This window comes from Pristiophorus japonicus, chromosome 11 (assembly GCF_044704955.1).
Source record: "Pristiophorus japonicus isolate sPriJap1 chromosome 11, sPriJap1.hap1, whole genome shotgun sequence".
Lineage (NCBI taxonomy): Eukaryota > Metazoa > Chordata > Chondrichthyes > Pristiophoridae > Pristiophorus > Pristiophorus japonicus.
In genome coordinates, this window is record NC_091987.1 from 200,648,007 (window position 1) to 200,659,887 (window position 11,881).

Below are 11,881 nucleotides of genomic sequence, written 5' to 3' on the forward strand. Positions count from 1 at the left end.
ATCTTATGAACAGAATTGTGAATAAAGCCCTTAAAAAAAAGCAATGATTAGAGCAAGAAGTTTCCATCCCAGTGTGTGAAATATTCCTCCTATTATCACGGCACATTTTGGATACAATGTCCTGACTTCGATCAAATCATTGAGTGACAATACTGCTCAGGGCAAGCTTGGCAATCTGTTTCTGATGCTAAATGACGAGATCATGCAATGTGTTTGCAGAAGGCGACTTATTAGTTATTTGATTGATCGGATGAGAAACATATTGGTCCACACCGTCTTAAAACTAATCAATGAACTAACTGTTCAGATTTGGCAATTGGTTATTGCAGTTTGCATGGTGTTGACAAAGCATGGCGTTTTTCAGCAGGTTTCCTTTGTAACCTAATTATTGAGATAAAAAACAAGGCGACACAGGCTGGAAATGCAACTTTTTATCAACGACATTCAAACTAATCAATAACTAAACCCAATAAACAACTTTATCTAAATGCAGCCATTATAATCCAAAATCAATTGAAAATATAAGGACTGTTGCGTTAGACTTCAGTCCAATTACATAAGTCAGTTAGTGTTCACCTGATGGGACAGGATTACCAACAGAACATAGGAGCAGGAGTTGGCTATTTAGCACCACGAGCCTGTTCCACCATTCAATTAGATCATGGCTGATCTGCAACCCAACTCAATATACCCGTCTTTGGTCCATATCCCTTAATACTTTTGATTAATAAAAATCTGCCAATCTCAGATTTAAAATTAACAATTGGTCTAGCATCAATTGCAGATTGCAGAAGAGAATTCCAAACTTCTACCGCCCTTTGGCCCCAAGTTTCCACATGATTTGCTCCTGTTTTTTAGGAGCAACTGGTGTAGAACGGAGTACCTTAGAAATCGGAATTCTCGACATTTAGTGTGCTCCAGTTCTAGTCAGTTAGAACAGTTTCACTTTGGAACAGAATTTCTTTTTCAAAAGGGGACGTGTCCGGCCACTTACGCGTGATTTCAAAGTTTCGTGAGTAAAAACTTACTCCAAACTAACTTAGAATGGAGTAAGTGAAGATTTTTGTACGCTCGAAAAAACCTTGTCTACACTTTAGAAAATCAGGCGTAGGTTACAAATTAGGCGTCGGGAACGAGGTGGGGGGGGAGGGGGGGGAGGGAAGTCATTAAATTCCACGATCAATCCTTAGTTATACTTATACAAATATTATACAAATAAATCCAACCTGAATAAAAATTTATAAGCAAAGAAAAGATTAAATAAACCATGTTCCTACCTGTGTGAAAGTGCTTCAGGCAGGCCTTTCATGTTGGAGACAGGCAGCGGTGTGGCGTCAGTGTCTCGACGGCAGCGGCAGCAAGCTTCGAGCTGAGCTGCAGTGCTTGAGGCAGGCCTTCATTCTCTTCGTGGCTGGCCGCGAAGAAGCAGCACCGGACGGACCCGAGGCCATTCGGCCATGAGATATCAGCGGCGTCAGTGGCTGGCCGGCAGCCGAAGAATCAACGCAGGACACACGCAGCTCATTAAGGTTCTTGAGGCCATTCGGCCACGCTTTAGGGGCGGCGTCAGTGGCTGGCCGGCAGCCGAAGAATCAGCAGCGGACGGACGTGAGGCCATTCGGCCATAGGATACCAGCGGCGTCAGTGGCTGGCTGGCAGCCGAAGATACAGCAGCAGCCTTCGAGCTGTGAGGGGGACTGAGGCCATTTGGACAGGGAGAGGCAGCCACATCGACAGTTTTATATTTAAATTTGCAGAATGGGTGCTGCATTGTCAACACCACGTATTATTGCAAAGTTGAATTGGCACTCTTATTTCTCCAAACACACAGTCCTTAATTTGCATGCACCAATGCAGCACCGGTTCTGCAAGTTTAGCAGTGAAAAGCTGAACTCACTGATTTCAGCAGGTGATTTATTCAGCAGTGCTGCTAAAAGCACTCCCTCACACACAGAAATATCAAAAAAAATTAAATTACAAGCCTTTGCAGGGGTCCAAGAAACAAATCTTCACTTTTTCTGCAGTATTTTTAAAAATGGGCGAGTGCCAATGTTTGTGTGAGACTGCGCGTGCGCGCACGCTCCAACGCGCACGCGCAGGGTTGCCGGCACCACGAAGGCTAATTTAAATTGTACCCGCCCCCTGCTACTTAGAAAATTGGCGTGAGTGTTAGGCTCCGCCCCCTGCTGCGAAGAGCGCGCTGCGCCAAGCAGACATCGTGCTCCAATATCGGACTTTTTTTTAGGCGCAGTTTTCGGCGCGAAAAACAGGCGCCCACCTCGGAGGTGCGCCGTTTTCGCCGCAGCACGAAACTTGGGGCCTTTGTGTGTAGAAGTGTTTCCTAATTTCACTCTTGAAAGATCTTGTTCTAATTTTCGACTATGTACCCCCTAGTCCTAGACTCCCAGTTATATTTATTTGGATCAAGATTTTTTTGATGCTCTCATCAGATTGGTTACTTAAAACCCATTTTTTCCAGCATAGTAAGATGCAATGGATGGCTCATAATTTATGCCAAGATGCCAATTGCTAAGCTCAAAACCTTCCCCTGACCTCCACCAATCTTATATTCAGCAGGCGTCGGCATTCAAACTCCAAAATTTTAGTGAAAGCGCAAAGTGACATACTTCCCTTATAAGGATTATGCACTTTAACCCTGCACTTCAACCTCTGAACACATGGGTCAGAGTTTGAAGCGAAAAAGTAGAAACAATGGTTTTCTGTGATGACTTTGAAAATGTTGGACTGGTTCACATTCAAAATGTCACTGAGGTGACAGCTGCAGCAGCTCATGTATTCCTGGCATAAACATAAAAGTCTGGCTTAAGTGCTGGCGACTCTTGTGATACAGTTCTATAATTTTATAAAGCACTGACAGCCCAATCATCTCTTAGATGTTGCAGAGACTCAACACTGATCAGCTATTCAGCAGCCTGACTTGCGGATAGGTTTATCATATCACACAATTGGTCACGGTATATTTCATTCCTGCGAACATGAGCGAAATAAACTTGGCTATTTGCTAATGGAAAATTGCAAATGAAATAATGCACAGGTCGATCCTCTCTGGTCCGGCGCACTCGGGACCTGACTGGTGCTGAGCCACGGGAGATCATTATATGACTGTACCGATACACCCTCGGCTTACCGGTACCTGTAGAGTGCCTGTAGAGTGCTGCTCACCACTTTCCTGGGCTATTTACCCCATCACAAAGCAATGCGGAAGTTCTGCAAACTAATGCCGAACCACGGATGTTTCCGGACCAAAGAGTCCCGGACCGGAGAGGTTCAACCTGTATCATCAAATGCCATGGCTATTTTGTCTATGGTTATCATCGATGGCAGGAATCTTAAGACCATTCTGCCCCATTTTAATGAATGTCTTGTAACGTCACAAGATCTTGGTTATGCACGACATCATTAGCCAAATCTCAAAGGCTTGGCAAACCATGACTATGTCAATAAAATCACTCTGCAGTTACAAAGTATAAATACACTGATCTCTTCTTAAACATGGGCACCAATATCTTTCTGTGTGTGTTTAACAGAACAGTTGAAATTTGTTGAAATTAATAAAGAAATATATCAGCCACAATCTCAAATGTATAGCTAATCAAATGAAATACCTTCAAGTTCCAACATTTGAATATAAATTGTAACAGAAGATAAAATGGAAAGGTTTTTCATTGCAATCATCACCAATTTTAAATGAAATAAAAAAACAAAAGCAAAGACAACACTGCCTTCTATTGGAAAATCAAAGTATCACACCCTGAAAAATGTATCACAGAGCATCAATGTAAGAATAAATACTCAACAGGTTAACTTTCCTAAGCAGAACATTCGTTAATACACTTAACATTTTTGTCTCGTTAAATGTTTTACGTTGGAAAGCAGAACAATGCCTTGAAGAAATTATTCAATAAACTTCACAAGTTTCCATTCGCTTACGCCGATAATATCAGTACAATCCGGGCGGAATCGTCCAAACCAGCGCAAAAGGTGAGGGAATTTTAAACATAAGTGTGTTATACCCAAAATTGCTTACATTGGTGTTTTCCACGAGCTATTATGCTGGTTTACGATTCAATACACCTGGATCAGGCCCCATCCACAAAACCGGTTTGAAACTGCGAGATTCTGCGTTGGTTAAAGAAAGAAAAAAATAAAGACTTACATTTATATAGCGCCTTTCACAACCACTGGGCCTCTCAAAGCACTTTACAGCCAATGAAGAACCTTTGGAGTGTAGTCACTGTTATAATGTGGGAAACGCAGCAGCCAATTTGCGCACAAGCAAGCTCCCACAAACAGCAATGTGATAATGACCAGATAATCTGTGTTTTTGTTATGTTGATTGTGGGATAAATATTGGCCAGGACACCGGGGATAACTCCCCTGCTCTTCTTCGAAATAGTGCCATGGGATCTTTTATGTCTAATTGAGCGAGCAGACGGGGCCTCGGTTTAACGTCTCATCCGAAAGACGGCACCTCCGACAGTGCAGCGCTCCCTCAGCACTGCACTGGAGTGTCAGCCGAGATTTTTGTGCTCAAGTCCCTGGAGTGGGACTTAAACCCACAACCTTAGGTTAGGGAAGGCTCTTCAAATTGCACTAATTTTGTTCGGTGAACAAACATGTATTTGAAAGTTTTTCATATCAAAAAATATTACATTTATTAAGAAACTGACTAGAGTACACCAATGAGAATAAGATATGGATCAGTATAGTTTTTAAAGTTATTTTCATTGATTTAAATCAGATTACACATGGCTGGAGGACTGGGCCCTCTCGGTAAGAATGCTTATTTTTTGCGATAAATCTATTTTCAGCTATATTAATAAAACTGGACCAATTTCCCATCCAGGGCAGTAAGGGGGCGCTGCACACTTTATGACGTCACGATCTGCATGGCGCTAGAGGCCCAGTGCTAAACCAACAATGAAGTTCACAAGCATCGTTGCATTCGCCGCGGTCCGGGCGGAAACCCTAGGCGCCCGGTTAGCGCCCCTGCCAGGTGCTAACAGGAGACGCTAACCTACTGAATTTCTAGCCCACGGAAAATAATGCAACTGTAATTACTGGATAATCACTTGCATTTATTAGATAGAAATTAAAGCCAAGGGTGTTGCTGCAAGGGACCAGTCAGTTAATGTATCACCCACAGAGGTACTACTGAGTCCCAAAGAGCAGAAAGATCCCAAATGTACTCCGGGTTTGGCACTATGTTACAGAATCACAACTGGCTGGTGAGACTTTACCATTGACCTAAATGCTCCTGGGCTACAGATGAGGAATCCGTTGCTCTCAACTCTAGCCACCGTTTTGGTGCTAGAATGAACATCAGCGCCCCTCCATAGTTCGGCCTAAGCAGGGCAATAAACAGCCTTGGCATGTGCTGCCAATTGCCGTCCGATGACCCCCCGCTGTAAGGCCACTGAGGGCAAGGTTGCTCTTTGTTATGATGCTTTGTTATTATGCAGCCGAAACAGTCTGCTGACAAATATTGTCTCACCTTGTGTGAAGAACCTTCCACTTTATTTATGCACCTGAAGGTTGCCAATGTGCATGGGGCCATAACACAGCCTGAGTCAGCAGAGGAAGGCAGAAAATTGGGGAAAAATTGTGAAAAAAGAAAGTAAATCTATCAGGTTTACCCTAATTGCTGAAGTATTGTAAACAAATATTTGACTGCTTTACGACATGTTACAGTACAATATTGGCAGCCAGAATGAGATTATTTGCGAAGGTTTTTTTTTATTGGCTTTCCGCCCAACGAGTTTCGGTGCAATTATATTAACAGTAATTCCATACTGGGAAAGTCTCAGACTAACACTGGAGTTAAGCCCATGTTGAGTGAATGCTAGCTTTCCTCGAACTTGCTCGCTGGCTCCGTAAACTATTGCAGCAAATTGAAGCAACAGAGTGAGGAGAGATGCACTCGTCCAGTACGTATGTTAATTCAATAGCTACTGGCTTTCCTCAGATGTAATGGTTTGCTATAGGCTCTCAAAGGCTTTGCTCCATGGGCAAGTGAAGGAGTATAGGCCAAGGGAGCCTATAGTACTGACATGCTGATGAGAATAGGATGGAGGAAACAACATTATGTGACTTTGAATTTTAGATGGTCATAGGTTCAACATCTTGCTTTCTATTTCTGGATGGTTCTCAATAGTACACCAAAGTTACCATTTGAGAAAAACAACACAGCCCATCTTGTTTTCAAATCCCTCCAAGGCCTTGGCCGTTCCTATCTTTGCAATCTCCTCCAGCCCCACAACCCTCCAAGATAGCTGCACTCCTCTAATTCTGGCCTCTTGCGCATCCCCAATTTTAATCACTGGTGGCTGTGCCTTCTGTTGCTGAGGCCCTAAGCTCTGGAATTCCCTCTCAAAACTTCTCCGCCTCTCTAGCTCTCTTTCCTCCTTGGACGCTCCTTAAAACCTACCTCTTTGACCAAGCTGTCGGTTATCTGCTGTAATACGTCCTTATGTGGCTTGGTGTCAAATTTTGTTTGATAATGCTCCTGTAAAGTGCCTTGGGATATCTCGGCCTTTTGGTTAAGATCATGCGTAACTGACCTGACAGGGGAGTAACCATGACCCCAAAGTGGTTCTCCCTGGATCAGGAAGGTGGTTCTCCTATGCTTTTTGGAAATAGGAGGTGGGTAGGGTGGATTGACCCATCCACCTCCACGGAGGTGTGTGGGGGGCCTGACCCATCCACCTCCATGGCACGAACCTGGTATTGCAGTATTTCCAGGAACGGTGCAGTGGCTCTAGGCCTTTTGGCTAAGAGCATTGGCGCAGAGTGATCCTTGATGTGTGCAAGGTGACCTCTGGCGTTTGTGATTTGACAAAGAATTGGAAAGATTGGCAACGAAAAAAAAAAAAAGATGTTGTCCTTTTGGCTAAGATCATGCGTAACTGACCTGACAGGGGAGTAACCATGACCCCGACGTGGTTCTCCCTGGATCAGGAAGGTGATTCTCCTATGCTTTTTGGAAATAGGAGGTGGGTGGGGTGGTTTGACCCATCCACCTCCACGGAGGTGTGTGGGGGGCCTGACCCATCCAGCTCCATGGCACGAACCTGGTATTGCAGTACTTCCAGGAACGGCGCAGTGGCTCTAGGCCTTTTGGCTAAGAGCATTGGCGCAGAGTGATCCTTGATGTGTGCAGGGTGACCTCTGGCGTTTGTAATCTGACAAGATGATCTGACAAAGAATTGGAAAGATTGGCAACGAATGAATTAAAAAAAACATTTTACTATGTTAAAGGCACTATATAATTACAAGTATGATGTTGGATGTTGCTCTCAGTCAGATTATAAGCCTACTTTTTTCCCGATTTAGGATGATTCTTATTCACAGTACATAGTTGCATTTCACATGTGAGATAGTTTCTGTGGGCCCAAGTTTCGAGCTGCGCCTAGAACGATGCAGTCCCGACCTGGACGCCCGTTTTTCGCGCCACAAAGTGCGCCTAAAAAAACCTCCAGATTCTCCACCTCCCTGCAGGTCCTCTGGCCCTTGGCGCAGCGCAGCAGGAGCTGTAGGGGGCGGAGCCAGGTCCCTGCACCGAAAACTGTACTGGGACCTCTGCACATGCGCGCTACAGTGGGCACACAAGTGCAGTAGCTCCAGGCGCCCGAAACTGTGTGGGAGGGGCCCAAAGTACGCAGCCCCTAGCCCTGGCCGAATGGCCTCACTGGGGCTGCGTGAATAAGACTCCTCCCATGCCCAGCTCCTGCTTCCTCCCGACCCGACTCCCGCTTCCCACCTCCGGACCGGACCGGACACCCGCTTCCCCCCCGCCCCGCCCCCGGACCGGACCCGACACCCGCTCCCCCCCCCCCGCCCCCGGACCGGACCCGACACCCGCTCCCCGCCCCCAGACCGGACCCGACACCCGCTCCCGCCCCCGGACTGGATCCGACCTGACCTCCCTCCCCCCGACCTGACCTCCCTCTCCCTCCCTCCCTCCCTCCCCCCGACCCGAACCGAACCGACCTCCCTCCCACCACCCCCCCGACCCAACCCAACGCTACCTACCTGTAATTCTGGTGCTGGGGATGGGCCCTGCTTCCCCCCCCAATATCTCCTTCCCCAACCCCCCCCAATATCCTCCCCCCCCAATCTCCTCCCCCCCAACCCCAAATCTCCTCCCCAAATCTCCTTCCCCCCCAATCTCTTTCCCACCCCCATCTCCTTTCCCCCCCATCTCCTTCCCCCCCAATCTCCTTCCCCTCCCGAATCTCCTTCCCCCCCCAAATCTCCTTTCCCCCCCCAAACTCTCCTTCCCCCCCCAATCTCCTTCCCCCCAATCTCCTTCCCCCCCAATCTCCTTCCCCCTCCAATCTCCTTCCCCCCCAATCTCCTCCCCCCCATCTCCTTTCTCCCTCTTCTCCCCTTTATCCCCTCCTCCCCCTTCCCTGCCCCTTCTCCCCTTCCCTCCCTCTGCTCCCCCCTCTCTCCCTCTACCCCCCTCCTCCCCCTCCCCTCGCTGTCAGAAACACAGGCACTGACAGACAGAGAGATAGAGACACTGACAGAGACACATTGGGGGGAGGGCATCCCAGCACGCTGTTGGAGGGCTCCCGGTGCTGCAGACGGTAAGTAGAAAATGTTTTATTTATTGATTTTAAAAAAAATTATTTCTTATTAATTTTTTTTGATTGATTTATTGGTTGATTTATTGACGTATTTATCATTTATTATTGATGATAGCTCTTTATTTGTAAAACTGAAGTGTTTAATGTTTGTAAACTTCCCTTTAAACCCCCCCTCCCCCATTCCCTACGCCTGATTTGTAACCTACGCCTGATTTTCTAAAGTGTAGACAAGGTTTTTTCGAGCGTACAAAAATCTTCACTTACTCCATCCTAAGTTAGTTTGGAGTAAGTTTTCACTGACGAAACTTTGAAAACAGGCGTAAGTGGCTGGACACGCCCCCTTTTGAAAAAAAAATTCTGTTCCAAAGTGAAACTGTTCGAACTGACTAGAACTGGATCAAACTAAATGACGAGAATTACGATTTCTAAGATACTCCGTTCTACACCAGTTACTCCTAAAAATCAGGAGCAAATCATGTGGAAACTTGGGGCCAGTATCTCAATACAGGAAAGCTGACAGCACAATGCTCAATCTAATTGTTGCTTCGCATTGGTTTCCAGGTTAGTTGGTGCATGTTCTTGTGCCCGAATGAAAAGATAAAGGACATACTCCTAAAGGAAATAAAGCAGTGCAGCAATTTCCAATGATTAACAGAATAAATATTTGAACAGAATAATTTTGATAAGATATCACAAATCTGCTACTCTTGAGAATGAGCCTTATAATTCATCCACAAGACTTCCGACAGCTATTTAGGATATTGGTGATCTCAATGCACATGTCCCCCTCACAGACGCCGATGGGGGTTATTCTACCGACTGGTGTACTATACAAACAGCGTAACCAAGCATATCTTTTTCAGTCTTCCACATGCATTTTTTCTTGAAGAGTTGGCAGTTAAAGGATTCTGCCAATAAAATGTATTGTTTTGTACACAATTCATTTTTGGTGTGCTATAATTCCGCAACAATTGATGCTGGAAACATAGAAACATAGAAAATAGGTGCAGGAGTAGGCCATTTGGCCCTTCTAGCCTGCACTGCCATTCAATGAGTTCATGGCTGAACATGCAACTTTAGTACCCCATTCCTGCTTTCTCGCCATACCCCTTGATCCCTCTAGTAGTAAGGACTTCATCTAACTCCTTTTTGAATATATTTAGTGAATTGGCCTCAACAACTTTCTGTGGTAGAGAATTCCACAGGTTCACCACTCTCTGGGTGAAGAAATTCCTCCTCATCTCGGTCCTAAATGGCTTACCCCTTATCCTTAGACTGTGTCCCCTGGTTCTGAACTTCCCCAACATTGGGAACATTCTTCCTGCATCTAACCTGTCTAACACCGTCAGAATTTTAAACGTTTCTATGAGGTCCCCTCTCATTCTTCTGAACTCCAGTGAATACAAGCCCAGTTGATCCAGTCTTTCTTGATAGGTCAGTCCCGCCATCCCGGGAATCAGTCTGGTGAACCTTCGCTGCACTCCCTCAATAGCAAGAATGTCCTTCCTCAGGTTAGGAGACCAAAACTGTACACAATACTCCAGATGTGGCCTCACCAAGGCCCTATACAACTGTAGCAACACCTCCCTGCCCCTGTACTCAAATCCCCTCGCTATGAAGGCCAACATGCTATTTGCTTTCTTAACTGCCTGCTGTACCTGCATGCAAACCTTCAATGACTGATGTATCATGACACCCAGGTCTCTTTGCACCTCCCCTTTTCCTAATCTGTCACCATTCAGATAATAGTCTGTCTCTCTGTTTTTACTACCAAAGTGGATAACCTCACATTTATCCACATTATACTTCATCTGCCATGCATTTGCCCACTCACCTAACCTATCCAAGTCGCTCTGCAGCCTCATAGCATCCTCCTCGCAGCTCACACTGCCACCCAACTTAGTGTCATCCGCAAATTTGGAGATACTACATTTAATCCCCTCGTCTAAATCATTAATGTACAATGTAAACAGCTGGGGCCCCAGCACAGAACCTTGCGGTACCCCACTAGTCACTGCCTGCCATTCTGAAAAGTCCCCATTTACTCCTACTCTTTGCTTCCTGTCTGACAACCAGTTCTCAATCCATGTCAGCACACTACCCCCAATCCCATGTGCTTTAACTTTGCACATTAATCTCTTGTGTGGGACCTTGTCGAAAGCCTTCTGAAAGTCCAAATATACCACATCAACTGGTTCTCCCTTGTCCACTCTACTGGAAACATCCTCAAAAAATTCCAGAAGATTTGTCAAGCATGATTTCCCTTTCACCAATCCATGCTGACTTGGACCTATCATGTCACCTCTTTCCAAATGCGCTGCTATGACATCCTTAATAATTGATTCCATCATTTTACCCACTACCGATGTCAGGCTGACCGGTCTATAATTCCCTGTTATCTCTCTCCCTCCTTTTTTAAAAAGTGGGGTTACATTGGCTACCCTCCACTCGATAGGAACTGATCCAGAGTCAATGGAATGTTGGAAAATGACTGTCAATGCATCCACTATTTCCAAGGCCATCTCCTTAAGTACTCTGGGATGCAGTCCATCAGGCCCTGGGGATTTATCGGCCTTCAATCCCATCAATTTCCCCAACACAATTTCCTGATTAATAAGGATTTCCCTCAGTTCCTCCTCCTTACTAGACCCTCTGACCCCTTTTATATCCGGAAGGTTGTTTGTGTCCTCCTTAGTGAATACCGAACCAAAGTACTTGTTCAATTGGTCCGCCATTTCTTTGTTCCCCGTTATGACTTCCCCTGATTCTGACTGCAGGGGACCTACGTTTGTCTTTACTAACCTTTTTCTCTTTACATATCTATAGAAACTTTTGCAATCCATCTTAATGTTCCCTGCAAGCTTCTTCTCGTACTCCATTTTCCATGCCCTAATCAAACCCTTTGTCCTCCTCTGCTGAGTTCTAAATTTCTTCCAGTCCCCCGGTTCACTGCTATTTCTGGCCAATTTGTATGCCACTTCCTTGGCTTTAATACTATCCCTGATTTCCCTTGATAGCCACGGTTGAGCCACCTTCCCTTTTTTATTTTTACTCGAAGCCTGTGGTGTTTGACTGCCCCAGAACAGGCCATGACCCATTATATTTTACCAAGTTCAAATGAAGTGTTACACACTGTTGATAAAGCAAAAACAGCGAGGTCAGGTTTCCACGATTCCGCCAGTATTATCAGCGCAATCTGGGAGAAATTGGCCGAACCAACGCAAAAGATCGGGGAGATTTAAACATAATTGAGTTATGTCCAAAACCAC

General features: G+C 45.5%; 1 pseudogene; it reads left to right on the forward strand.

Annotated features, from left to right (window-relative positions):
- Positions 1-6,543: 6,543 nt before the first annotated feature.
- LOC139276597 (U2 spliceosomal RNA) lies at positions 6,544-6,778 on the forward strand (annotated as a pseudogene).
- The last annotated feature ends 5,103 nt before the right edge of the window (positions 6,779-11,881 follow it).